The 26,130-nt window shown below is 42.9% G+C and overlaps 1 protein-coding gene and 1 long non-coding RNA gene across 2 annotated transcripts in view; one reads left to right on the forward strand and one right to left on the reverse strand.

Moving 5' to 3' along the window:
• Positions 1-14,683, reverse strand: part of LOC109501318 — a 72,541-nt gene extending 57,858 nt beyond the window's left edge. The window contains exons 1-2 of the long non-coding RNA XR_002743653.2: positions 14,398-14,683; positions 12,674-13,041 (exon numbers count right to left, since the gene is read on the reverse strand). This is a non-coding gene — a long non-coding RNA (uncharacterized LOC109501318). The remainder of the gene's footprint in view (positions 1-12,673; positions 13,042-14,397) is intronic.
• Positions 14,684-25,517: 10,834 nt separating this feature from the next.
• PROSER2 (proline and serine rich 2) overlaps positions 25,518-26,130 on the forward strand; it is a 36,031-nt gene continuing 35,418 nt past the window's right edge. The window contains 1 exon segment of the mRNA XM_045060862.1: positions 25,518-26,089. The gene's annotated coding sequence lies outside the window, so the exon portion shown is untranslated.

Here is a 26,130-nt window from a genome sequence, read left to right on the forward strand (position 1 = left end):
AAAAACAGTCTAGTTGCTTAGAGATACATGAAATTGAAAAAAAAATCTTGACCATGTCATTAACATTCCTTGAGTAAATGTAGCTAGTGTTTTGTAAGGATATTCTTTTAATGTCCCTTGACCTTGGGCAAAGATTCTCATGCATATGAATCACCAGGGGACTTCCTCCTCACCCAAAACTTGGACCTTATGAGACTTTGCTCTTCAAAGTGTGGTCTTTATGACAGCATCATTGGCATGCCTTAGGAGCTTATTAGAAATGCGGGATCTCAAGCCTTACTCCAGAATGCATCAGGACCTTATTTTAACAAGATTCTCAGGTGATTTGTATGCATATTAAAGTTGAGAAATATGGCTTTAAGTGCAGAATATTTGAAGTCTTTTTTTTAAATTTAATTTATTTTTTTTAATTTACATCCAAGATAGTTAGCATATAGTGCAACAATGATTTCAGGAGTAGATTCCTTAACGCCCCTTACCCATCTAGCCCATCCCCCCTCCCACAAACCCTCCAGCAACCCTCCGTTTGTTCTCCATATTTTAGAGTCTCTTATGTTTTGTCCCCCTCCCTGTTTTTATATTATTTTTGCTTCCCTTCCCTTGTATTCATCTGTTCTGTGTCTTAAAGTCCTCCTTGGGGCGCCTGGATGGCTCAGTCGGTTGAGCGTCCGGCTTCAGCTCAGGTCATGATCTCATGGTTTGTGAGTTCAAGCCCTGCATTAGGCTCTGTGCTGACAGCTCAGAGCCTGGAGCCTGCTTCGGATTCTGTATCTCCGTCTCTCTGCCCCTCCCCCACTCACGCTCTGTCTCTCTCTCTCAAAAATAAATAAACATTAAAAAAAAATTTTTTAAGTCCTCATATGAGTGAAGTCATATGATATTTGTCTTTCTCTGACTGATTTCGCTTAGTATGATACCCTCTAGTTCCATCCACGTAGTTGCAAATGGCAAGATTTCATTCTTTTTGATTGCCAAGTAATACTACATTGTGTGTGTGTATATATATATATATATATATATATATATATATATCACATCTTCTTTATCCATTCATCCATCGATGGACATTGGGCGCTTTCCATACTTTGGCTATTGTTGATAGTGCTGCTATAAACATTGGGGTGTATGTGTCCCTTCAAAAACAGCACACCTGTATCCCTTGGATAAATACCTAGTAGTGCGATTGCTGGGTCGTAGGGTGGGTCTATTTTTTAATTTTTTGAGGAACCTCCATACTGTTTTCCAGAGTGGCTGCACCAGCTTGCATTCCCACCAGCAGTGCAAAAGAGATCCTCTTTCTCTGCATCCTCGCCAACCTCTGTTGTTGACTGAGTTGTTAATGTGAGCCATTCTGACAGGTATAAAGTGGTATCTCATTGTGGTTTTGATTTGTATTTCCCTGATGATGAGTGATGTGGAGCATTTTTTCATGTGTCGGTTGGCCACCTGGATGTCTTCTTTGGAGAAATGTTTATTCATGTCTTTTGCCCATTTCTTCACTGGATTATTTGTTTTTTGGGTGTTGAGTTTGATAAGTTCCTTATAGATTTTGGATACCAACCCTTTATCTGATATGTCATTTGCAAATATCTTCTCCCATTCCGTCAGTTGCCTTTTAGTTTTGCTGATTGTTTCCTTCGCTGTGCAGAAGCTTTTTATGTTGATGAGGTCCCAGTATTTCATTTTTGCTTTTGTTTCCCTTGCCTCTGGAGACATGTTGAGTAAGGAGTTGCTGCAGCCAAGGTCAAAGAGGTTTTTGCCTGCTTTCTCCTCAAGGATTTTGATGGCTTCCTGTCTTACATTTAGGTTTTTAATCCATTTTGAGTTTATTTTTTGTGTCTGGTGTAAGAAAGTGGTCCAGGTTCATTTTTCTGCATGTCGCTGTCCAGTTTTCCCAGCACCACTTGTTGAAGAGACTGTCTTTATTCCATTGGATATTCTTTCCTGCTTTGTCAAAGATTAGTTGGTCATACATTTGTGGGTCTATTTCTGGGTTCTCTATTCTGTTCCATTGATCTGAGTGTCTGTTTTTGTGCCAACAACTGGACATTCTTAATGCACCAAAGGCCCTTACAACTTAAAGATACCTTGTAGTAAATACACTGATAAAATAAAAAATTATTTGGCCTTCTTAGAAATGTTTCAAACATTTGGAATTTCTTAACACAACTTTTTTTTTGACAGAGTGGAAGTTAGAATGGCTTATTCTTGATCATGTCTTCCCACTTATTAAATTAGATGACTCCTTCCTTACTAGTATATCCTAGTTAGCGCGAGTCAGATTTTAATTGCTTAAACTATTCAATTTATGAATCTACCGGGTCTGTTCCTCTTCCCAGGAGAGGAAGGGGAAGGGAAAGTCAATGAAAATTAAATGACCTAATTTTGCTCTTCTTCCTAAACTTGGGAAATGAGCTGATGAAAGACAAAACTCAAGCCTATTAGGGACTTGTTGGTATAGTTGTGCCCTTATCCATGGGAACACGTTCCAAGCCCCCCATTGGGTGCCTGAAATCAGAGATGGTACCAAACTCCACATACACTACATTTTTTCCCATATATACACAACTATGATAAGGCTTAACTTCTAAATTAGGCACAGTAAGTGACTAACAACACGAATAATGAAGTAGAACGATGATGATATACTATAATAAAAAAGTTATGTATCATATCGCGCTGTACTCGCTCTTCTTGTGATGACGTGAGATGATCAAATGCCTACATGATGAGATGAAGCAAGGCGAATGACATACCACAAGGCTCCTGGTGACTTTCTGACCATCCATCAGAAGAAGGGTCATCTGCTTTGGACCTTGACTGTGGGTGACCGAAACCATGGCTGAGGGAGAGGGAAGAATTACTGGATATGTCAACTGGCCCTGTGATCCTCAAATAGTTGGTTGGAAATGTGCATATTTAAATACCCCCATTGAGAATAATTTTTCTCCCACCAGAACGCATAGTTCCTAAGGGTTCGTCTGCCCTTCCTGAGAGAGACAGAGACTGAAGCAAACTCTGTGCCCTGGCCAGCTCTCCCTATCACCTGCATGGCCCACACTCCCTTTTTGTCCCCCCACCAGTCTGGTTAAGGGCTTCTGAGTAAAACCAAACGAAGACGTGAAGATGGGCAAGACGATGAAGCCTGTGTAGCATGGATCCTGTAGCCTTATCCCTTTACAGTTTCTAGGCTTTTGCTTCGATGCAGGGCTTCAGTCTGCCCTGGAAAGACCTGACACTTTACATAGGTGAGCTTGACTCAGAGAATTGCTCTGCTTTAGATTTGCCTGAAACATGGAAGCAAAGAATCTTCTCATAAGTATAAAACAGTGCTTTGTATTTAGCATTTAGCAATTCTTTATGAAATCCTTAAGGAAAATGCTCGAATATTTCCATCAAACTCTTGGTGGATTTGTACGCAGTTCTCAACCTTTCTGTAGCTGGGATATGCATCTTCTGGTTTTTCTTGTCCCTCTTAGTACCTCCTCAGCTGACTCCACTCAGATGAATACTTAAGGTGAGATTTCCACATTTTGAATGTTTGTAACTATTCCCTAAACTCTCATAAAGGTCATACTTTTCCCCAATACTAATTTGAAACCTTGAAAATAGTCAGCAACAGAAGCACAAATCCCTTAGCCAACTTTATAGAGAGAGGTGCTTGAATCAGTCAGAAGAACTCATGTTCGGAAGGCAGCTCCAGGGGTAAGGGGAGCGCAACAGACAGAATTCTCACTCACTCAGACACTTACTACATGCGTGAGTTTGAGCGAATCATGGAACCCTTTTTGAACCTCAGTTTCCTCACCTGTAAAATGGGAAGAATAATACTTTCTAAAGACTATTATGAGAGTAAAATGTGTGTGAATGAGTTCTGTAAACTGTGAAATGATATAAAGATATGCAGCATGATTATTACTATACCCCTGAGATATGAGAGGGTCACCAGGCCTCTTAAAGAGCTTAAGAAAGAAGCTTAGAGCCCAAGAAGGAAGCCAAAAGGTGAGGGCCGAACCCTTCATGGCAGTAAACAGATGCAGCTGGCCCTGTGAGTGTTCTCACATCTATGAAGCACAGGAACCTCATGCCACAGGTTGATGTCCTATTTATGAATATTATATAATCCAAGAATCTCCATGGCTTCCTACTTCTTAAGGTCACTCTTTTACTTAATATCAAAGTCAATGACTTAGGTAGTGATGATGGCAGAGCTTAGAACACATATTTGCCTAACATACCTAAGGGCACGGGGATTTGCTTTCTTACCCACACTGCAGTTGATTTATCTGCTGTCCTCTGACTCCAAATGATTATACCCAGCTCTATTTTACTTCTCCTTGCTTTCCGGAAAATCCTGGGCAATGACCATTTTCATTCCCCCAAAGAGCCCAAAGAGTGTTAGGAAGTTCAGGAGTTGCACAGGAATGCCACATAATTTGCAAACTCTTCAACTTTACTGTCAGACATCGTTCTTCTGAAGTCCCGCATTCCCACAAAGGGAATGTTTTATGTGCCTCTCCATAGACCGTGGTCTTCTGTCATGTTGTTAGCTAGCCCTCCCTGCTTCCCGCCTCTCTTGACCCTTCCATTTCCTCCTTTAGGATCCCAATCTCCTTCCTGAAATGCCAGTGGAGTACCCCTGCTTCCATATCATGCAGAATGATTTAACTGTGTGTGTGTCTATACTCCTCCCAGCTCAAGAAATCTAAGGAGAGAGGCTGGCCTTTCACAACCAGAGAGGGTGATGGATGGACGAATGAATTTCATGAATGAGATGCCTGGCACACAGTTTAAAACAAGGTTCCCAATGGAAACCAGAGGAGACATTCAGCTTGTTCAATGGAATGAATAATGCCCAGAGGTGGCGATTTTTCAGGTCATCATCATAGAAGTAATACGTGAGGTCAGGCTGATGAATGTCTTTGCCCAAGGAGCAAAGAGTATCTTTGCTCTGCTTGAAAGATTCAACTTGGGGAAAAATACTTAGATTTAATGGATGATCCCAGCTGTCAGAGACTGAAAATCAGGTTGGGACCTAAGAGAACACAGCTTCAGAACAGTTGTGAGACTAGAACCCAGATGATAAGGGTTTAAGAAATAAATGGTGGGGGGGGGGGGGGGCGCCTGGGTGGCTCGGTCAGTTAAACATCCAACTTTGGCTCAGGTCACAATCTCATGGTTTGTGAGTTCAAGCCCCACATCGAGCTCTCTGCTGTCAGCGTGGAGCCTGCTAGGGATGCTCTGTCCCCCCTCTCTTGCCCCTTCCCTGCTCTGTCTCTCTCTCAAAAATAAATAAACATTAAAGAAAAAAAGAAATGAATGGGAGGTGAAGTGATGAAGGCAATACATATGTTTAGCCTGCTATATTCTTATGTGAATCATTAGCAAAGTTAGCAAGCATTTTAAGAAAAAGCCAAGGGGGAAAAATTCTCTTTTACCTATTTATCTGTTCCTGTAACTAGCTTATTCAAGAGTCTCAACTTGTTGGGGCACAAGCATGAATCAGTTTTATTGCTGCCAGTATCTGCCCCCAGCTGTTCTCCGTGAAATTGCCATTTCCCACAGACTAGCAGTACATCAGGGATCAGATTGGCCAGATTTAATAACTTCTCTAACAGTTTTGGTTATTAAACCAGTCTATGTTTGTTTTTCAGGTTCAGTTCTAATTATTAAAACTAACAGCAACAACAGATAGGAAATATTGGAACTCTCCTACATGCACTGCTGGTGGGAATGTACAATGATGCAACTGTTGTGGAAAGCAGTATGGCGGTTCCTCAAAAATTCAAGCACAGAATCACAGTATGATTCAGCAATTTCACTTCTGGGTGAATATACAAAACCACCGAAAGCAGATACTTGAATAGATACTTGTGCACCCATGTTCACTACAGCCTTGTTCCCAATAGCCAAAAGGTAGCAGCAAGTCAAGTGTCTGTTGACAGATGAAAGAGTAAACAAAATGTGGTATATCCATTCAGTGAAATATTATTCAGCCTTAAGAAGGAAGGAAATTCTAATATATATGTTATAACGTGAATGAACTTGAAAACATTATGCTAAGTGAAAGAAGCCAGATGAGAAAGACAGACAGCGTATGACTCCATATATATGAAGTAGGCAAATTCATAGACAGAAAGAACAGTGGTTGCCAGAGGGTGGAGGAAGGCAGAATAGGGAGTTAGTGTTTAATGGAGATAAAGTTTCGGCTTGGGAAGATGAAAAAGTCCTGGAGATAGATAAGTGGTGATGGTTGTTGTGAATGTAACAATGCCCCTAAGTTATACATTTAACATTATTAAAATGATAAATTTTATATCATGTATATTTCACAATAAAAATTTTTTTTTTTTCTTAAAAACTTAAAACCTTCCACCTCAATGTCATTTGCCTGGCTTATTGGCCCCCTGGAAAGCAGCTTATTGGGTCTGCCTCTCAGATAATTTGTGTTCCTTCAGGTAGAGCCCCGGAAACTAAAAGGTCCCCTTCCTTACACTCCCGTGAAATTTCCAGCCTGGGAGCAGGCACCAGTCTTCCAAATCCGTGTTCAAACCTCAGCAGGAAAGACATTCTGTGCCATGCTCCTCAAATGCTTGGTATGACTTTACCCCACTCAGTTCCTGGTGGCCTGAGGGTAACGTGGGGTAATGTGCTCCCCGTCTTGCTGAACTCCAGTCTTTCTGAGCGATTTGTCTCAGGCCCATGCTTGGCCGTGGGATGAGAGGAACCCCTTCTAAGGCAGAATTCTAGGATGCCCCCTAAGACTCCAGCTCCCTGGTGTCACATCCTTGTATAATACTCTCCCCTTGAGTATCAGTGGAACCTGAGAACACAACGGGGTGTCACCTCTGTGATTACGTCACATTATGTGGCAAAAGGGATTCTGCAGACGTAAAGTCCCTAATCTCGGAGATAATTGGAAGGGAGGTTACCCTGGGTGGATACAAAAGCCATATATCCCTCCTCCCCAGCAGGGGGAGAGAACAGCCTCCCCACATGAATACTAACTGCATTTCCACAAAGCTTAGGACCCTCAAGCCTCTTCTTAGTTAGGAAATGGGGGAGGGGGCTGTTGGTGGCAGGGCCAGTTCACATTTGTTGACTGTCAATAAATCCTGAGGAAATAGTCCCTGGTTAATTCCTGGTGACGTCTTGAATTTGGAATGTAAGAGGTGGTAAGTACTGTTAGTCCTTAGTTTTAATTTTAGGACAACAGGAAACACATCCCACAACATTTTATTATTCACAGCGAATGGTAGCGTGTGGTCTGATTTCCCTTTTCTTTTCCTGTTGTAATCTTTATCCTATTTAACAATCTAGAAATTGAAATAAAATATTTCAAGCTTGGGCACCTGGGTGGCTCAGTCAGTTAACCGTCCAACTCTTGATTTTGGCTCAGGTCATGATCCCAGGGTTGTGGGATCGAGTCCTGCACCAGACTCCACGCTGGGATTTTTGGGATTCTCTCTCTCTCTCTCTCTCTCTCTCTCTCTCTTTCTCTCTCCCCCTCACCCCTTACCCCCCCTTGCACTCACTCTCTCTCTAAAAATATATAAAATGAAATGAAATGAAATGAAATGAAATAAAATAAAATAAAATAAAATAAAATAAAATAAAATAATTTTTAAGTTTATCCAAGGATTGCCAGTAAGGTTTCCCCTATTCTTCCTTCCACCAATATTGAAACTTGGAAATACAATTGACACTCAGTGCCTAAGAGCCTGGTAACGCCCAGGTGGCCCCGATGGGAATCAAGCCGCTGCATCTGTAAAGCTGGGAGCCAGACTGGGACTTTGCTGCCCCACAAGTGGCCACCTATCAGGTTGGGGGATTCTTTTAATCTGACTCTGACTGCAACACTAGGAAAGAGCTCACTCACAATTCAGGAAATTAACATCCTCAAGTTCAGGGTCAGATCAAACAGGAAGTTCTAATGGTTCACAACAGAATTGTATAGAAAAATGTCCACCTCCAAACTTAGCTGTTGATGTAATGAAATATTTCAACTGAAATGGGTTTACAGAAGTTCAACTTCGCAGAAAGGCAACAAACGACACACATACAGTACTCCACCTACTATACTCTCTCCTTCCAAATGTGGTACCCGCTCTGTGACACAAACAGGACTGAGTCTCACTGAGTCCTGCTCTTACCCGACACTCACCTGAGGCTGGTGTTGGCCCGTATTCAAATCTCCTGACACCAAAAACACTCAGGAGGAATGGAGGAGGTAGTGAAGGTTTGGTGGGAAGGTGGTGAGGGTTAACAGACACCCTGCACAGGAAACTTCCTAAGACTCGCCTTTCCTTCGCTGAGGTGGGGGGGGGGGGGGAGGCACCTGGGTGGCTCAGTCAGTTGAGCTTCTAACTCTTGATCTTGGCTCAGAGCTCATGATCTCACAGTTTGTGAGTTCAAGCCCCACATTGGGCTCTGTGCTGATGGCACAGAGCCTGCTTGGGATTCTGTCTCTCCTTCCCTCTGCCCCTCCCCTGCTTGTGCTCTCTCTCTCAAAATATATAAACTTAAATATATATATATATATATTTAATTAAATATATATATTTAATTATATATATATTTATATATTAATATATAATATATATTATATATATAATATATAATATATAATATATAATATATAATATATAATATATAATATATAATATATAATATATAATATATAATATATAATATATATAAATATATATTAAATATATATTTATAAAAATATATTTAATTAAATATATATATATATTTATATATATATATATATTTGAAAAATAAATAAATAAAAGTCCTTCCCTCAGCAGCTGCCCCATACCCAGTCTCCTCAGACACAAGCCATTTCCAAACCCTGTCGGCCTCGCATACTTCATCTGTAAACTGAAAATTAGCCAGAGATCAGCATGAAGCAAAACAAGTTGAACTTGGTCAAATTTTAACTACGAATTATGCCTTAGGCTTATCTCTGGGGAGAGATGTAGTTCATCTCACTATTGCTTTTATTTACAGAATCACTTACATTCTATCTGTGGGTTAACAGACTGTTGGTGATTAACCATTTTATCACCTGAGTCTTGTCTGTGTCTCCCCAAGCCCTCCTGGACCATAAAGTCCATGTAGGCAGGGGGTTTGTGCACGCTGTCCACCATTGTACCTCCTGGACCTTGCCCATAGTAGTGCCTGCCACCTGGGACCACAAAGAATATTTGGGTGAAGGATGAATGGGCACCATACCTCCTCTCTCCCTGTATGGACCTCATTCACTGGCAGGTCCTAAAGCCTGTCTGACCAGCACTTCCTGTTCCCCAGGGATCTTTGGGGGTCTTGCTTCTCTTTCTGAATGCTTACCATTAAGTTTCAAGAATAACTTGTTTAGGGGTGTGTGAGTGGCTCAGTCGGTTAAGCACCTGACTTCAACTCAGGACATGATCTCACGGTTTGTGGGTTCGAGCCCCGTGTCAGGCTCTGAGCTGTCAGCACAGCTTCAGATTCTGGAACCTGCTTCAGATTCTGTGTCTCCCTCTCTCTCGGCCTCTCCCATGCTTGTGTTCTGTCTCTCTCTCTCTCTCAAAAATAAACGTTAAATTTTTCTTTTTAAAGAATAACTTGTTTACTGTTTTCTTCCATATTTGTTTCTTCTACATGTTTCTCCTTCAAAATACTGCCCGGGAATACAGACCTCATCCACTTGCTTTCAGGAAGTATGGAACCATTCCACCATCATCTTTTCTAGTTTTCCTCTAAATGTGCCACCAAAAAACGTCCAGGTCATAAATTCTTCATCTGTAGAAGTAGATTAAATATTTCCTTTTTAACTTTTTAAATGATTTCTTCTTTCTTTATTTAAAAAAATTTTTTAACGTTTATTTATTTTTGGGAGAGACAGAGAACGAGCAGGGGAGAGGCAGAGAGAAAGGGAGACACAGAATCCAAAGCAGGCTCCAGGCTCTGAGCTGTCAGCACAGAGCCCGACGTGAGGCTCCAACTCACGAACCATGAGATCATGACCTGAGCCGGAGTCAGATGCCTAATGACTGAGCCAGGCACCCCAATTATTTCTTCTTTCAAATCAAGAAACTTCACTAAGAAATCTCCTGGCAGCATAACAGCGTTCTTCTCTTTCTCTCATTGTCCATCAAGTATATATTGAATGTTTGATATAAGCCAGGCTCAATGCTATACACGTTGGCATTTACTGTCTCATACAGAAATATAATATTTATTAGTTTTTGTTGATTTATAAAAGTAATAGAGAGTCATAGCAGAAAATTTGGAACATAAACAGAACCATAAACAAGAATCATGTAATCAGAGCCAGAAACAGTAACTGCCATCATTTCGACAGATTTCCTTCTAATTTTCCATACATACGTGCATTTTCCAAGTAGGTGGAAATGTATTTCCATGAAATAATAATTTACATATAATTTTGTAATGTTCTTCCCCCCCTTAACAATATTTAGATATTTTCTTGTAGCCACAAAAAATTCCTCATTTTTATTTTATTTTTAATTCTTTTTTAATGTTTATTTTATTTTTGAAGGAGAGAGAGACAGAGCATGAGTGAGGGAGGGGTAGAGAGAGAGGGAGTCACAGAATGCGAAGCAGGCTCCAGGCTCCGAGCTGTCAACGCAGAGCTTAATGCGGGGCTCAAACTCACAAACCATGAGATCGTGACCTGAGCCAAAGTCAGATGCTTAACCAGCTGAGCCACTGCAGCACCCCAGAAAAAGCCCTCAATTTAAAAAGCTATTAATATTTTATTTCTCTCCAATTTTGGATATTTGGTTGTTTCCAATTTTGTGACGTTATAAAAAGGAGACAGCAGTATATATCCTTAGGCACACATCTTTGTGCTCGTTTCTGACTACTTCTATAGAATTCCATACAGATACGGAAATATATGATCAAAGTGTATAAACATTTTTGAAGCCGGGAAATATTTTATAAAATTGCTTTCCAGTAAAGTTATATTAATTTATGCTTCCACTAATAGTATATAAAATTTCCCATTTCACTGCACCCCTGTCATTATTGAATATTAAAACTTAAGAAACTATTTTCTAATAGGGATACTATATACAATTTAAAATTTTTACTTTTTCAATTACTAGCTAGTCCAAACACTTTAAAATATAATACACACAGAGAGAGGGAGTTAATCAATTACTATTTTTGTGGTAATTTCCCCATTGAGTTTTTTAAGTTTTCTTGTCAATTTATGGGTATTCTTGTATTGAGGATGATATTAACTGTCAGATTTGTTATGCATAGTTGTATAGAGTTTTTTTCTTTCCAAATTTTGTTCACAATATTTTTAGTTGTCAGGATTTAAAATTTTTTATGTGATCTAGTCTAATGGCCATTTCATCTATGATTTTTCCATTTCTTTTCTTCCCTCATCTTGAGATCACAAAAATATCTGACTAAATTTCCTCCTAGTTTTAAAATTCTTTAATGTAGCTGAAATTTGTTTTAGCACATAATGAAAGGTAAGGCTTACAGTGAGTATTATTTCAAATTACTAGTTTTCTAAAGCCTGTTTATTGAGAATCTGTCCTTTTTAAATTTATTTTAGATGACTCTGTCATCACATCTCACAGTAAACACTATACCAACACTATCCTTTTCTGGATTATTGATTCTATTCTATTATTTGTATCACTCAACATCTGTTACTGTTCTATTGACACTTTTAATTATTATAGTCCTGAACTATGTTTCAATTAAAAACGGTGCAATTTATCATATTTTTCTCCATTTCTTAACTCTTCTCATCTGCTGTTTATTCAGGTCAATGTTAAAATAATTTTGTTTTCAGGGTGCCTAGGTGGCTAAGTTGGTTGAACGCCCCACTTGGGCTCAGATCATGATCTCACAGTTTGTGAGTTCAAACCCTGAATTAAGCTCTGTGCTCACGGCTCAGAGCCTGGAGCCTGCTTCAGATTCTGTCTGTCTCTCTCTCTCTCTCTCTCTCTCTCTCTCTCTCTCTCTCTCTGCACCTCCATTGCTCACACTCTGTCTCAAAAATAAACATTTAAAAAAAATTTAATAATAATTTTATTTTCACCTTCCCCAGGGTAGGTGTTAGTAGCCTCGTTGTACAGATGAGGAGCTGAGTCTCAAATAGGAAAAGCAGCTCAAAATTGCACATCCGAGTGGCAGCGGCATAAAGTAAAATCATTTCTTCTGGATCTCCTCTTTCAGCTCTAAAATGCTATATGCTTTTAGTAAAGAAAACATGAAAATTACTACCCATTCTTCTTTCGTGTGTGCCCCCTCTAGTGGCCATCACGGATATTGCAGTTTCTCAAGTGGACGCTACACAGTAATTATTTTTATAAAACAAAAATGTACGTTCAGCTTAATTTTTCTAGTTTACTTCAAAAATTTTCATGACACAAAGTTCATAATAATATTTGTCTAATGTTTGGGGGTCATGGATTGCCAGGATTCTCTTAACAAAGAGCAGCCTCAGAAGACATATAAAACTCCAGTGAACATAAAGTAAAATTTTATAAATTCCATGGCTTTTAAAGTAATAACAATAGGAGATACAAAGACTTACCAGATGTTTCTTTGTTCCTTTTTTCTCCCTTGACGTCATCTAAGTACTTTCATGAATAACTCTTTTTAAATTACCCCTCTAAGCTATGTCTTGTCTTCTTACCTCTCATTGTGTTGTTTAGTCCGTTTGTGTCATTCCGTGGGCACAGAGGTGCCTAGCAAGGACGCACCGGGGACTGGAAGCCGGTCTGTGCTCAGGTAGTCACGTGGCGGCCCTGGGTAGGTCTGCACCAGCTCGAGGAAGGTCCACCTGTTTGTAATTCCCACAAAGCTCTGGGGTGTGCGCTGGCCAGGGGCTGGGCTCATGGCCCCAAAGCCACCTGCTTGAAACTTTCATCCCTGTTCATTTCCCACCTCTTTTTTTTGGTGGTGATAGTGGTGTTCGGTTGGTTGGTTTTTGCCTTCTTCTTTTCTTCTCTTCCTTCCTACTCCCATCATCCTTCAGCTTCTTCCTTTTTATCTCTTCTTCATCTGTAAGAAAAGACAGAGTAAAATTTAATTTCTACACAAAAGATAATGTGTAAATCGGAGATTTTAAGTAAACTTTAAAAAAGTAAGCCAAACATAAGTTTACATATCATGAAAACTTAACCAAGCAAAAAGCACAATAATAAAAAGAAAAAAAGGGACACCTGGGTGGCTCAGTAAGTTAGCTTCTGACTTTGGCTCAGGTCATGATCTCGCCGTTTGTGGGTTCAAGCCCCACGTCGTCGGGCTCTGTGCTGACAGCTCAGAGCCTGGAGCCTACTTCAGATTCTGTGTCCCTCTCTCTCTGCCCCTCCCCTGCTTGTGCTGCCTCTCTCTCTCTCTCTCTCTCTCTCTCTCTCTCTCTCTCAAAAATAAATAAACGTTAAAAAAATGTTTAAAAAAAGAATTCTGGGAAGCACTTGACAAAATGTCTTTTTTCTTTATCCGAAATCCTTAAAGACAAGGGTTACCTATATTACCTCTCACTGGCGGGTGTTTAATATTTAATTTTTACTAAGCCAATTCATGCTAAATGAATTAGTATTTAACACAATATGTTCAAAAATAAATAAATAAACAGCAGAAAGCTTAGACCCATTATTCATCAAGGATTAAGGACCGGCAGTATTGATTCCCTCCTGGATTGGGTTCAGAAAGGGGCGGATAATAATACTTGCCTAATTAACCAGCATGTTGGGTAGATTAAAGTGCTTTGTAAACATTAATTAAAGATGCAGGGAGTTCGTTGAGGCCAATGTGTTATTAGTGAAAAAGGTGTCTCTCCTTTAATCAGGTCCGTCTTCCTGGGGAGGGCAAAGAAATGAGCTAAGGACGAAGGTATTGGGGCTCGGCCCTGAGCGCCGCCGTGACTCAGTCATTCCGTGCGGCCACTTCCTTCCCCCGTTTTCTGTAAAATGGGGATGCGGGCGCGGGCACACACACACACACACACACACACACACACACACACACACAGCATTTCGGAACACGGGTTTCAGAATGCCTGCCGGCTGGGTGCACAACCAACCCTACAATTAATAAAGCCCCGTAATTCTTGCTTTCTCCCTCCCTCGAGAGCTGTGCCGCCCCGTGGAAACACTGGTCACATTAGCTCTCAACAACTTAATGAAAGCCTTCCACCACCGGCTATTAACCTCAGTCGTTATTTCCACAGCCACGGAGAAGAAAATAGCACCCAGCAATGGGGTCAGGAGCCGCGGGAGGAGTTTCTTCGCCTCTCTGGACCTCAGTTTTCCCTCGGTGCAAAAAGGGGCACAGAAATCAGGGGCTCGTACTAAGGATTGCCTGAAATAACGTGTGCGTTACATGGCTCCTCAAAGGGTAATAAATAGTCCGTACTTGGGAGTTACTATCGAGTAACACGCCCTCTCAAAGCTGACGACGACCCTGTCGGAGCTCCAGACGCAGACGCTCTTCTCGGCGGGTGTAACTCGAAGGTGGCGCCGGGGGAGGGGAGGGTCCCCAAATTCAGACCTCGCGCGGCGACCGAGGACCCCTTCGAGAGGCGGCCGCGGGGCAGCTCCGGCGCGGGGGCCTGTCCCTTTAAATGCCCCGGGCGCGCGCTGAGTGTTTTGGGGGGCTGAGCCCCGGCGGGGAGCGTGCGGCGGGGCGGTGCAGCGCGCAGGAGCGAGCGCGCGGCGTGTGGGGGAGGAGGGAGCGAGGGGCGGGGGTGCGAGGGCGCGGCGCGGGTGGAAGCGCGGGACGGCGAGAGCGCGGCCGGCCTGTGAGCGTGCGGTGGGGAGCGCGCGGCAGAGGTGCGAGCGCCGGGCGGCGGCGGGAGCGCGCGGCCGGGCGGCCTGGGACTGTCGGCGAGGCGCGCGCGAGGGCTGACCCGGGAGCGGGCGGCGCGAGGGCTCCGGGTCGCGGTCCGGGTGGGCACCTGCGGTCCCCGGGGCGGAGGCTCCTTCCAGGTGAGTTCGGACCGTGCGATCCCCTACTGGGTCCGAGAGGCGGGAGGGTGCCCTGGCAGCCGGTGACCTCGCCTGGCACGTCGGTGAGCGGGGCGCCGTTTGGAGTCTGTAGAGGGAGGCTTGGGCTCGGGTGGGTTTCAGATAGACGAGGGTGACCCATTTTTCTTGTGGCCCGGTTCTCTGTACTTCCCACGCTGCCCCGCCGGTGCCCTGCTTGCGTGGATCTCTTCTTGCGCGCTGCTCCCCTCCACCTCGCTTGCCCAACCTCCTGGAAGTTAGGAAAGACGCGCAATCCGAGGGACCGTAGTCGACCCGGTGGCCTCACCTACGGGAAACCCAGTGCCTCCCTTTGGGATTTCAGGGATTCGGTTGCGCCCTAAGTTGGGGAGGTGGGGAGAACGCGGCTATTTTTGGCGCCGAGGATGTCCTGTTTGGGGGGCGCAAGGTAGTCCGAGGCACGTGTTTAGCTTTGGGCGCAGAGCGGTTACGAGTTGTCCCTAATATCCTTCCCCTGTCCCCACGGCCCTTCCCCGGAGTCGTTCCAGGACTCGTCGCCTGCCTTGCTGCCGCGGTCCTCGAACTCCCGGGAGCTCTGCTCCTTACCGCTGCGGAGAGGAGGGTGGGAGGCTAATATTGACAGGAGGTAGCCAAAGCCACCTGTTAAGCTTGGGTCCTGCGCGAGTGACCAGTAGATTTTTGTCCCCACCCCCACCTCCGAGGTCCGGATCACCAGCAGGTAACCGAATCAAGTGGGAATGCGTAGATCTGCAGTGAATCCGGGCCGGAAGGGATTAAAACAGGAGAAGAAAATGTGGCCGAAATGATGCAATTTAACAAAAGGCAATACGGTAAAGTCCAGTATTTCTCCAAGGCTTTTTAAGTTTCCCAGTATTGTTTTACGGAGTCTAAATTTAAGCATCTTTTTTTTTTTTTTTTTTTTTTAACCGCAGGAACTAACCTCAGAAAACTCTTTAACTCTTTGCCAGGCAGGATAGTTGGTACACAGAAAACTTTAAAGGAAAGTCATTTTTTGTGTCTCCCTCCCCGCCCCCCAGCAGAATAAAACAAACGTTCAGGTCTGTTGCAGGAAGACTGTAGGAAGAAAGTTCTTTCTGGCTCTAATTTTAATGGAGAACATTTTTTCTTTTAATCTGTATTTCTGAAAAATACAGAAACACCAAGCCAGGTGTAAGTGTAAACTTGAGAAAGATGCTCACGGAAGAGATGTTTATTAAAGATACTTTTCTACTTTATTTTTCTAAAGCACTGCATACTTAGGGTTCTAGCATGCACTAAAAAGTTAGCCCTCAAAGTTCCATGTCTGAATGTTACAGATTGTTTTTCTAGGTGGAGGAGGTATTTTCGTTCATGAGGCCAATGTGGAAATACAAACAAATGCCCTATTTACTTGGGATTGGGTGGGAAGGACGGAAGTTGTCTCAAATCTTTCTTGCCAGACTTGACAGCGTATGTATGGAATCTTGTGTATTTTCTTGCCCAGACCAATAAGAGCCACTTTTAAGTGACTGGATAGGTTCCTTGGTAACGGCGTTTCAAATGAGCTTTTCTTTAAAAATTTTGGACACTAATAATCTAAAAGCAACACGTTTTCTCCATTACTAAAAATCGGGAAGGCAAAATTAGAGTAATATTGGCTAGTAATAATTTAGAGAAGGCTGGAAAGACGAGAGATGCTTTTAAGAAGATTGGAGTGTGTCAGACTCTATGACAGTCCCCCTTTGCCTACTTTGGTGCAGGGGCCGAGTGTTCATTAATTCGTTCAGTGATATTTAGAGACTGACCACGTACACCAGGCTGAGTTCTGAGTTCATTCTTGGGCACACAGACATATCTAGATAACAGCCATATGGCCCAGACTGATTAAAATCAGATCAAGTAAGCCTTCATCAGGAGCTGAAGATACACCTGGCCCTGGTTCCAAAGTTCTCAGACACCTAAGGAGCCTGTAGTTGGCACCCTGTGTTGATTCTAACGATCATCTCAAATAACTAACCCCATGAGGTAGAGTGGAGCCTTGAAGCCTGAAGGGAGAGAGGCGAAAGTCTTGGGTGGAGCAGAGCTAAGAACAGGGGAGCCTCTGAAACAGAACTTCAGGTGCACCTTATCTCACAGTTGCGGGACAGTCGCCAGGGGCATGGAGGCCATGCGGGGGTAGGTGCCAGGGAATCCTAGGAGCATCCCAGAACTTGAGCTCTTTGCTTCGCCGAAGGGCAGCATTGCATTTCAGTTTCCGTTGCCCTTTCTGGTCGTGGTGCTGGTGGCTTCCTAGCTGCCTGCGTGCTCTGCGGACGGGCCCTGCCACTCTGCCCGTGAGACACCGCAGCACGCCCCGCCTTGAGTCGTTGAGTGCATCTGCTGGCCATTGCAGAAAAGCCTCTGTCCACACTGGCACAGCAGGATCACTAGAGTAGACTCACTAGTAGTAAGTAGCCTCTGTGGAGAGCCGCCGTGAGGCTGCGCCTCTCAGTAACGCCCTTGTCCCCATTCTAGACTCGCAGCATTAATATTGAAACCTATTTTAAGAACGTAGGTGCTGGGTTTATAATCCATGCGGTCAGGACTCGTGGTAAAGGAATGTGTAGGGCAGAACATTCCCCCTTGTTGGAGAGAGCGGTGATAGCACTTTATGAATGCAGATCTTCAGACTGGATATTTCCAAAGATCCTAGCACTGTGAAGACTTGAATCTCTTTATTTCCTACATTGTACTAAATACGTATATATTATCAAGTTTATCATTTTAAAGTGTACACATCGGTGGCATCGAGTACACGCACGTTCGATGTGTTTGAGAAGAATGTGTTTTCTTTAATTTGTTTTCTGTAGAGTGGCATGTGGGTGGCTCAGTCGATTAAGCCTCAGACTTTTGATTTTGGCTCAGGTCATGATCTCACGGTTCAGGAGTTTGAGCCCCGTGTCAGGCTCTGTGCTGAAAGTGCAGAGCCTGCTTGGGATTGTCTCCGTCTCTCTCTGCCCCTCTCTCTCTCTCTCTCTCTCTCTCTCTCTCTCTCTCTCTCAAAAATAAATAAATAAACATCAAAAAAATGTTTTCTGTAGAGATCTGCAGATATCCACTGAATGAACCTTATTAATTGAATTATTCCTCACTAACTTTGTGTCCACTTAACATGTCAGTAACTGAGAGGGGTACAAGAGGTCCCCGACTTGAGGGTTTTTAGACTTGACAATGGTGCAGGAGTGGTACACATTCGGTAGAAACCATACTTGGTATTTGGAATTTGGATCTTGTCCCGGGCTAGCGACCTGTGGTCAGTCCTCCCTCGGATGCTGGGCAGTGAGACCCAGCTCCCAGGCAGCCGGCAGCCGAGGACAGACATCCATCCACCGACAACCCTATCCTGCCATTCTGTTCTTTGAGCATAGTGTTCAGTACATTATGTGAGATACTTAGCATTTCATTATCAAGTAGGCTTCGTGTTAGAGGATTTTTGCTCAACTATAGGCTACTATGAGTGTTCTGAGTACTTCTAAGGTAGCCTCGGCTATGTTTGGTAGGTTCCATGTATTAAATGCATTTTTAGCTTAAAATATTTTCTAAATTTTTTTTTCAACGTTTATTTATTTTTGGGACAGAGAGAGACAGAGCATGAACGGGGGAGGGGCAGAGAGAGAGGGAGACACAGAATCGGAAACAGGCTCCAGGCTCTGAGCCATCAGCCCAGAGCCTGAGGCGGGGCTCGAACTCACGGACCGCGAGATCGTGACCTGGCTGAAGTCCGACGCTTAACCGACTGCGCCACCCAGGCGCCCCATAAATATTTTCAACGCAATATGGGTTCATTGGGATATAATCCTATCATAAGTCGAGGAAGATCTATATCGAAAGATACCACTGTAATGGGGGCTTTGTCAATATCTCCTTGTATATTTTTTAATGTTTATTTTTTGAGAGAGTGAGAGTGTGAGTGGGGGAGGGGCGGAGAGAGGGAGACACAGAATCCGAAGCAGGCTCCAAGCCCCCAGCTGTCTGACGTGAGGCTCGAACCCTTGAACCCACGAACCCCAAGATCATGACCTGAGCCGAAGTCGGACGTTTAACTGACTGAGCCACCCAGGCGTCCCTCTATCTCCTTGTATTTTAAGCTAGAAAATATTCTGAGGCTTTGTGCCTACCACTTTATATGTTAATATCTAACAATGTGCATTTATAAGTTTATATTGGTAGACAATACAGTGTCTAATAGGAATTGAACTTTTACTATTACGTAGTTATCTTCACCATTAATGAGGATTTTGCCTTAAAATCTATTTTGCCTGATGTAACATAGCCAGAAGTGATCTTCTCGTTGCTGTTGTGAATATTGGCTTGGTGTATCTTTTCCCATCCCTTTTATTTTCTTTTAAATGCCTTTGCTGAAGTATAACTGACATTCAGTAAACTGCACTTATTTAATGTGTGAAAAAAGAAAAAAGTAAATTCACAATGTTGTGCAGCCTTCACCACTATCTAGTTCCAGAACTTTTACATCACCCTGAAAGGAAACCCCATTCCTTTAAGCAGTCCCTCCCCATTTCCTCCCTACTCCAGCCCCTGGCAACCACTAATCTGCTTTCTTTCTTTATGGATTTCCCTGTTCTGGATATTTCATATAAATGGAATCATACAGTATATGGTCTTTTGTGGCTGGCTTCTTTTACTTAGCAATGCTTTCAAGATTCATCCATGTGATAGCATGCATTGGTACCTCATCCTATTTATTTATTTATTTATTTGTTTGTTTATTTATTTAAGACACAGAGCGTGAGCAGGGGAGGGGCAGAGAGAGAGGGAGACACAGAATCAGGCTCCAGGCTCTGAGCCGTCAGCACAGAGCCTGATGCAGGGCTCGAACCTACAGACCACAAGATCATGACCAGAGCAGAAGCCGGATGCTCAACTGACTGAGCCACCTAGGCGTCCCATACTTCATCTGTTTTTTTTTTTTTTTCAACGTTTATTTATTTTTGGGACAGAGAGAGACAGAGCATGAACGGGCGAGGGGCAGAGAGAGAGGGAGACACAGAATCGGAAACAGGCTCCAGGCTCTGAGCCATCAGCCCAGAGCCCGACGCGGGGCTCGAACTCACGGACGGCGAGATCGTGACCTGGCTGAAGTCGGTCGCTCAACCGACTGCGCCACCCAGGCGCCCCCATCTGTTTTTTAAGTGGCTGAATAATATTTCATTGGATAGACCACAATTTGTTGACCCATTTATCAGTTTGTAGACATTTGTATTGTTACTGCCTTTCGGCTGTTGTGAGTAGTGCTGCTATGAACATTTGTTTACTAGTTTTTGTTTGAACACTTGTTTTAACTCTTTGGAGGTCTGCACCTAAGAGTGAAATTCCTGAGTAAGATAGTAATTCTAAGTGTAACCTATCAAGGAATCACCAGATCATTCTCCATGGCATCTACACTATTTTATATTCTTGCCAGCAACACGTGAGGGTTCAATTCCCCCACGTCCTGCCAACATTTGTCATTTTCTGTATGTGTGTGTTTGTGTTTGTGTGTGTTTAAATTGCCATCCTTGTGGCCATGAAGTGGCAGTTCACTGTGGTTCTGATTTGCGTTTCCCTAATGACTAATCGTGTTGAACAACTTTTCATGTGCTTGTTAGCCACTTAACAGGTCTTCTTTGGAGAAATAGCTTTTCAAGGACTTGATTCGCTTTTGTATTAGCTTTTATATTGCCAAAATCTTGCTGTGAGTGAATGTGGTTACTTTTTTTAGGTTTGTTTGTTTGTTTGTTTGTTTATTTATTTATTTATTTATTTATTTATTTTGAGAGAGAGAGCATGCAAGTCGTCGTAGGAGCAGAGAAAGAGAGAGAGAGAGAATCTCAAGCAGGCTCCGCGCTAAGAGACGTGGGGCTCGAACCCACAAACCTTGAGATCATGACCTGAGCTGAAACCAAGAGTCAGGCGCTTAACCGACTGAGCCACCCAGGTGCCCCAGTGTAGTTATTTTTATAGGGCTTGGTTTGTGTGTTATGTTCCTTCTGAAACCTTCATTCTGTTGTTTTGGGTTTTTTTTTTCCCCAGCCTCTTTTTGCAGGCTTCTGCTGCTCCTCCTAGGAGACTAATGTTCTGACTAGAGCTTTGAAATATTTAATATTCTGCCCATTTTAGTTATTGTTCCAAAGGCCTCAGGTGTTCCTTTGTTCATTCAAGCAATATTTGTAGCCTGACCATCTGCACTGTGCTGTGCCCTGAGCTAGTCACTGGGTATACAGACATACCAGTCCTTACATGCTTCTTTTTTGATGTCTGCAGCTATGTTTTATTTTATTTTATTTTTTTAATTAGCAGATTAATAGTGCCTGACGTAGGGAAAAAGAGCAGCACTCAGCTGGAAGTGAGGGCGTCTTCCTCCTATTTTCTAGGGTTCCTCACTTTGCATTTCTGGAACTTGGTTTGCTGGTCTGCGAAATTTCGGGTAGGACTAAATGACTTCTCAGGCCCCTCAGACCTTGAAACTAAAGAGGATAAATTAAGGATTCGTGACCGCTTTCTTTTACAAACCTAATTCTGTGAGTGTACTTAAAATAGTTTATGTTGCCCAATTTTGCTTAAAGAAATTCTCTCGTGTAGGAAAAAAAGATGCATGTGCTTTTATGCTAGACTATACCCAGGCGAGTTTGGTCACTTGCTTCCTTCCAAAATGGTGCGCTTGGTATTTTTTCCTGTAGAGATTCAGAGGGTTTGAGGAACTTTAGCGAACATTTAAGTTCCTACCATGGTAGGCACGATGGGGAATATAGAGAAGGATAAGGTGTGGTCCTTGCCTTTGAGAAGGCGCTGACCTAATAAAGGAGGTAGGATAAACGTCCATAGGAATCCGTAGCGGGCGCACTGCTCTCTTTTGGGAGCAGAGGGCAGAGATGCTCTTTCCTTCAGGGCATCAGAATACCTGTTGGAGGATGTAATGGTGGAGCTGGGCCAACAAGGGGAGGCTGCTGGAAAATCAGAATGATAGCAATGTGGACTTGGTTACAACACTGAGGAGGTTAGCCTTGTGTCTGAGGCCATGAACCACGGAAGGCGTGCGGGTTGGGTTATGACAGCAGGTCCCGTCTTCTGGCTTCACTGTGGCGTAGACGTCTGTATACCCAGGGAGTCACTTGACGTTGAATGGGATGTTCAGGGTTGAGGAAGGGAGGATGGAAATAGGAGATAAGATGGTACAAACAAGGGGATGGTGCCAAAGATGTCAAATCTTGAATAGATGTTTTGGTGCAAGAAGAGTTTAAAAAAAAAAACCAAAAACCCCACCCGTTATTCCAGAGCAGAGAACGAAGGACCTGGACCCAGCTCTTTCTGACTTGCCAAATCGACTTACGGGTTTCAGACCATAGTTTCCTTATATGTTAAATTGCCCTCCACACACCCTAGGTGACCAATGACTTTGTTGACTGAGCTCCTACGAGTGCAGGCAACTTCCCTTTACGAATCAGATGCCTTTACAATGTATGCATGGTGAATATATTGTGTAGTGGGCATTCTTTTTTTTTTTTTTTTTTTTTAACCTTTATTTATTTTTGAGACAGAGAGAGACAGAGCATAAACAGGGGAGGGTCAGAGAGAGAGGGAGACACAGAATCTGAAACAGGCTCCAGGCTCTGAGCCATCAGCACAGAGCCTGACGCGGGGCTTGAACTCACGAACCTCGAGATCATGACCTGAGCTGAAGTCGGACGCTTAACCGACTGAGCCACCCAGGCGCCCCTGTGTAGTGGGCATTCTTTCCGCCTGCAGACTCCTTGTGTGATGTTAGAGGTGTCTTCAGAGAAAAAACATTTTAGTATCAACATGGAATAAAACCGTACTTACACTACAATTTCATTTTAAAGAATACTTTTTTTTTTTTTTTGCCGTGGCTAGTTATCAGTTCTATTCCAAGAACGTTAGGTTAACCATGTAAAATTACCAATATCCGTCTATTTTTGACCTACACAAATGGCAACTTTATGTGATTTCAATTTAATAACGGTGGGCTTGTTAGACCTTTCCCTTTTCAACCCTTGTAAGCATGCAGTCAGTGAACTTGGAAAACTCATGTAAAAACAGTGTATTTAAATATTGTTTATTTCCTAGCTAATTCCCATTTTATTGGGATGTAAGTTCTTACAGAAGGTGTTCCCAGGAAGTGTCTAGAAGGGAGCCTCTGTCTACATATCCAAGCAGCAGGGCTGGCTATAGGAGGTCTTGGAAGACGGAGTTAAATGTCCGAGGCAGTGGGTGGGTTGACCCAGCAGGATGTCTTGTGTGAGCTTTGCTCCCCCCTGGCTTGGATTTAGATCTGTACGATCTGAGACAAGCTTATGTCAGTCAGATCTCTACTTCCAGTCTAACCAGGTGTTATAAACACCAATGCTACATGAATGTGCATTACCTCAGCTTTACTTTTGTTGTGAGGATGAAAGAAACATTCAACTAAGAATTTTTAGTTTCTCAGAAAAAAATAGCATTATACAATAATAAGACATAATTATTACTTCTAAGTAAGAAGTACGACCTTTTATCTCCCCATTGTAGCATGTAGTGGGTGCTCTGGTAATATTTGCTGAATAAATTCAGAGAAAGCACACAAACCTGTTTAACAAAAGTAGAAGTTAAATGGGCATTTTCTTCTCTTTTACCAAATTTGTTTAAGGGGAGCCTGGGCGGCTCAGTCGGCTAAGCATCTAACTCTTGGTTTCAGCTCAGGTCATGATCTCACGGTTCATGGGATCGAGCCTGGCATCTGTGCTAACAGTGTGGAGCTTAGGATTCTCTCTCTCTCTCCCCCTCTCTCTCTGCCCCTTCTTCCCATCCCCCTCTCTCTCAAAAAAAAAAAAAATTAAAATAGAAAAAAAATTTTTTTAATTTAAGAATCCAGAAATGCAATGGGCGTATAGAATGTCACTTTTTTTTTTTTTTTTGATGAGCTAAGAATAAGAATAGAACTAGATTTTGCTCTTGTTGGAGCTTTCCTGTTTGCTTCCTCATGTTGTGTGGGTCATTCCTTTTTGTCACAAGGAACTCCTCTGAAATGTAGTCAAGGTTGTTTTCTTTTTTTTTTTTTTTTTTAATGTTTATTTATTTTTGGGAGAGAGACAGAGTGCCATTGGGGGAGGGGCAGAGAGAGCCGGAGATGCAGAATCCGAAGCAGGCTCCAGGCTCCAGGCTCCCAGCTCTCAGCACAGAGCCCAATTCGAGGCTGGAACCCATGAACCCTGAGATTATGACCCGAGCCGAAGTTGGAAGGCTTAACCGACTGAGCCACTGAGCGGGTGCCCCATCAAGGTTGTTTTCAGATGAGGTTTCATTTTAGGAAAATCTAATTTCCACATCTTCTGTTCAGTGATAGGAAAGGGATGGTAGGAGGCCCTCAGGGCCTGTTAACCCAGCCTAGCTAGGTGAGGCCTCTACCCTGAACTTGTTTGCTTAAATGTAGGCGCATCAGTTACTTTCATGTGCTGCCGCCCTCAGTAAGTTACCGTCTCCTATAAATAGCTGAAACTATTCACAGTTGAAACAGTCTGAAATGAATCTTGGCTTTTGACATGGTTCAGAAAGAGCTTTTCAAAAGAAAAAAAAATCTAAATGAAAGCATGGTAATTGTTCTGGGGAAGTAAAATTACCAGTCTTTAAAATGTATAATTGTATTTAATACCCTTGAGTGCCAGTTAGAGTTTAAGGCCCTAAATTCTTACAGAAGATGTTTTAGTGGGAAGAGGAAGAAAACCAACTCAGAGGAAAAGCAAAAATTGCATGGAAAAGATGCTGAACTGTTGACTGCGTCAACAATTTAAAATTCCAGAATAAAACTAAGTCTCTACCCCCAGCACCGACCAGCTTCTGCCTGAGGAAGATTTTCCTTTGATCTTCAGGGCTGGGGTCCAGTCCCAGTTTGCCAGTTGGCTTTCTGAGTATTTTTTGGAAGCTTTCTTGTCTTTCCAAGGTTTTTGTTTTCTCAACATTGAGAAAAGCCTCTACTAAAGAATAGTTACTATGTATCTATTTTACTTCAGCTGTTTATTTGTTAGGGGCTTATTTTTTAAGTTAATTTTGGGTGTGGATTACACTTACAGATGTACACATGCATGCATTTATACTGATATTTATTACATGTTAATACTGGGAAGCATTACTGGTTGGGTGAGTCTAATGTATTTATTGGCACCAACTTTTTAACATCATAATTCGTGAAGCTAAGTGAAGCATCTCCTCTATGGCTGTGTTTGAAGTTACTTCCCCTGTGCTCTTCATTTGCCCTTGACCGAAATATATATGAAATATATAGGTTGAATGAGAGTACCTTGTCATAAATTTGACCGCTTTGGTCTATGGATATGATAAAGGATGGGTCTACTACAACGAAGTTACCATGTTTTATTTTTACTTTGTTTAGTTATAATTTTGAGAGAGAGAGGCACAGAGAGAGAAGGAGACAAAGAATCCGAAGCAGGCTCCAGGCTCTGAGGTGTCAGCACAGAGGGCCATGCGGGACTCGATCCCACCAACAGCGAGATCACGACCTGAGCCGGAATCAGAAGCTTAACTGACTGAGCCACCCAGGTGCCCCCGAAGTTATGATGTATGAAATAACTCCTAAGTGTTTAAACTTTTATTTTTTTTCATATTTTATTTTTAAGTAAACTCTATACCCAACGTGGGACTTGAACCCACAACCCCAAGATCAAGAGGTGCATGCTCCACCTACTGAACCAAGTGCCCCTAAGCTTTTCTTTTAGATCAAAGGTCTGATTTAAGGGTATTATAACTTAAAAAATAATAAGATGGTTTTAACATGTAAATTTTGTTAAGGACTGAATAGTAAGTCTCTATTTTGTGGTAAATGTTTTCCAAAGTCCTGTGGCTACACTGAAAAAGAGAGAGGGAGAGAGCGAGCGAGCTTTGCTCACGAGGCTCTTGTAGTCTAATCGAAGAAAAAAGAATTCCCTGCAGAGCGAAACCGGATGTGATCTGACGCATCAGAGCGACCAAGAGATAGCAAGAGGTCGTCAACGAGAGGTGAAATACAAGCAGTGGGTCCTGAAGGAGCCGGTGGAGAGGCCAGTGATGAGCAGCAGCAGGAAGCAGGGTTTGAGAAGGTCTGGTTGCGTTTCTGAGCGAGGCTTTGGAGGAGAGCAAC

Source organism: Felis catus, chromosome B4 (genome assembly GCF_018350175.1).
Source record: "Felis catus isolate Fca126 chromosome B4, F.catus_Fca126_mat1.0, whole genome shotgun sequence".
NCBI classification, from domain to species: Eukaryota; Metazoa; Chordata; class Mammalia; order Carnivora; family Felidae; genus Felis; species Felis catus.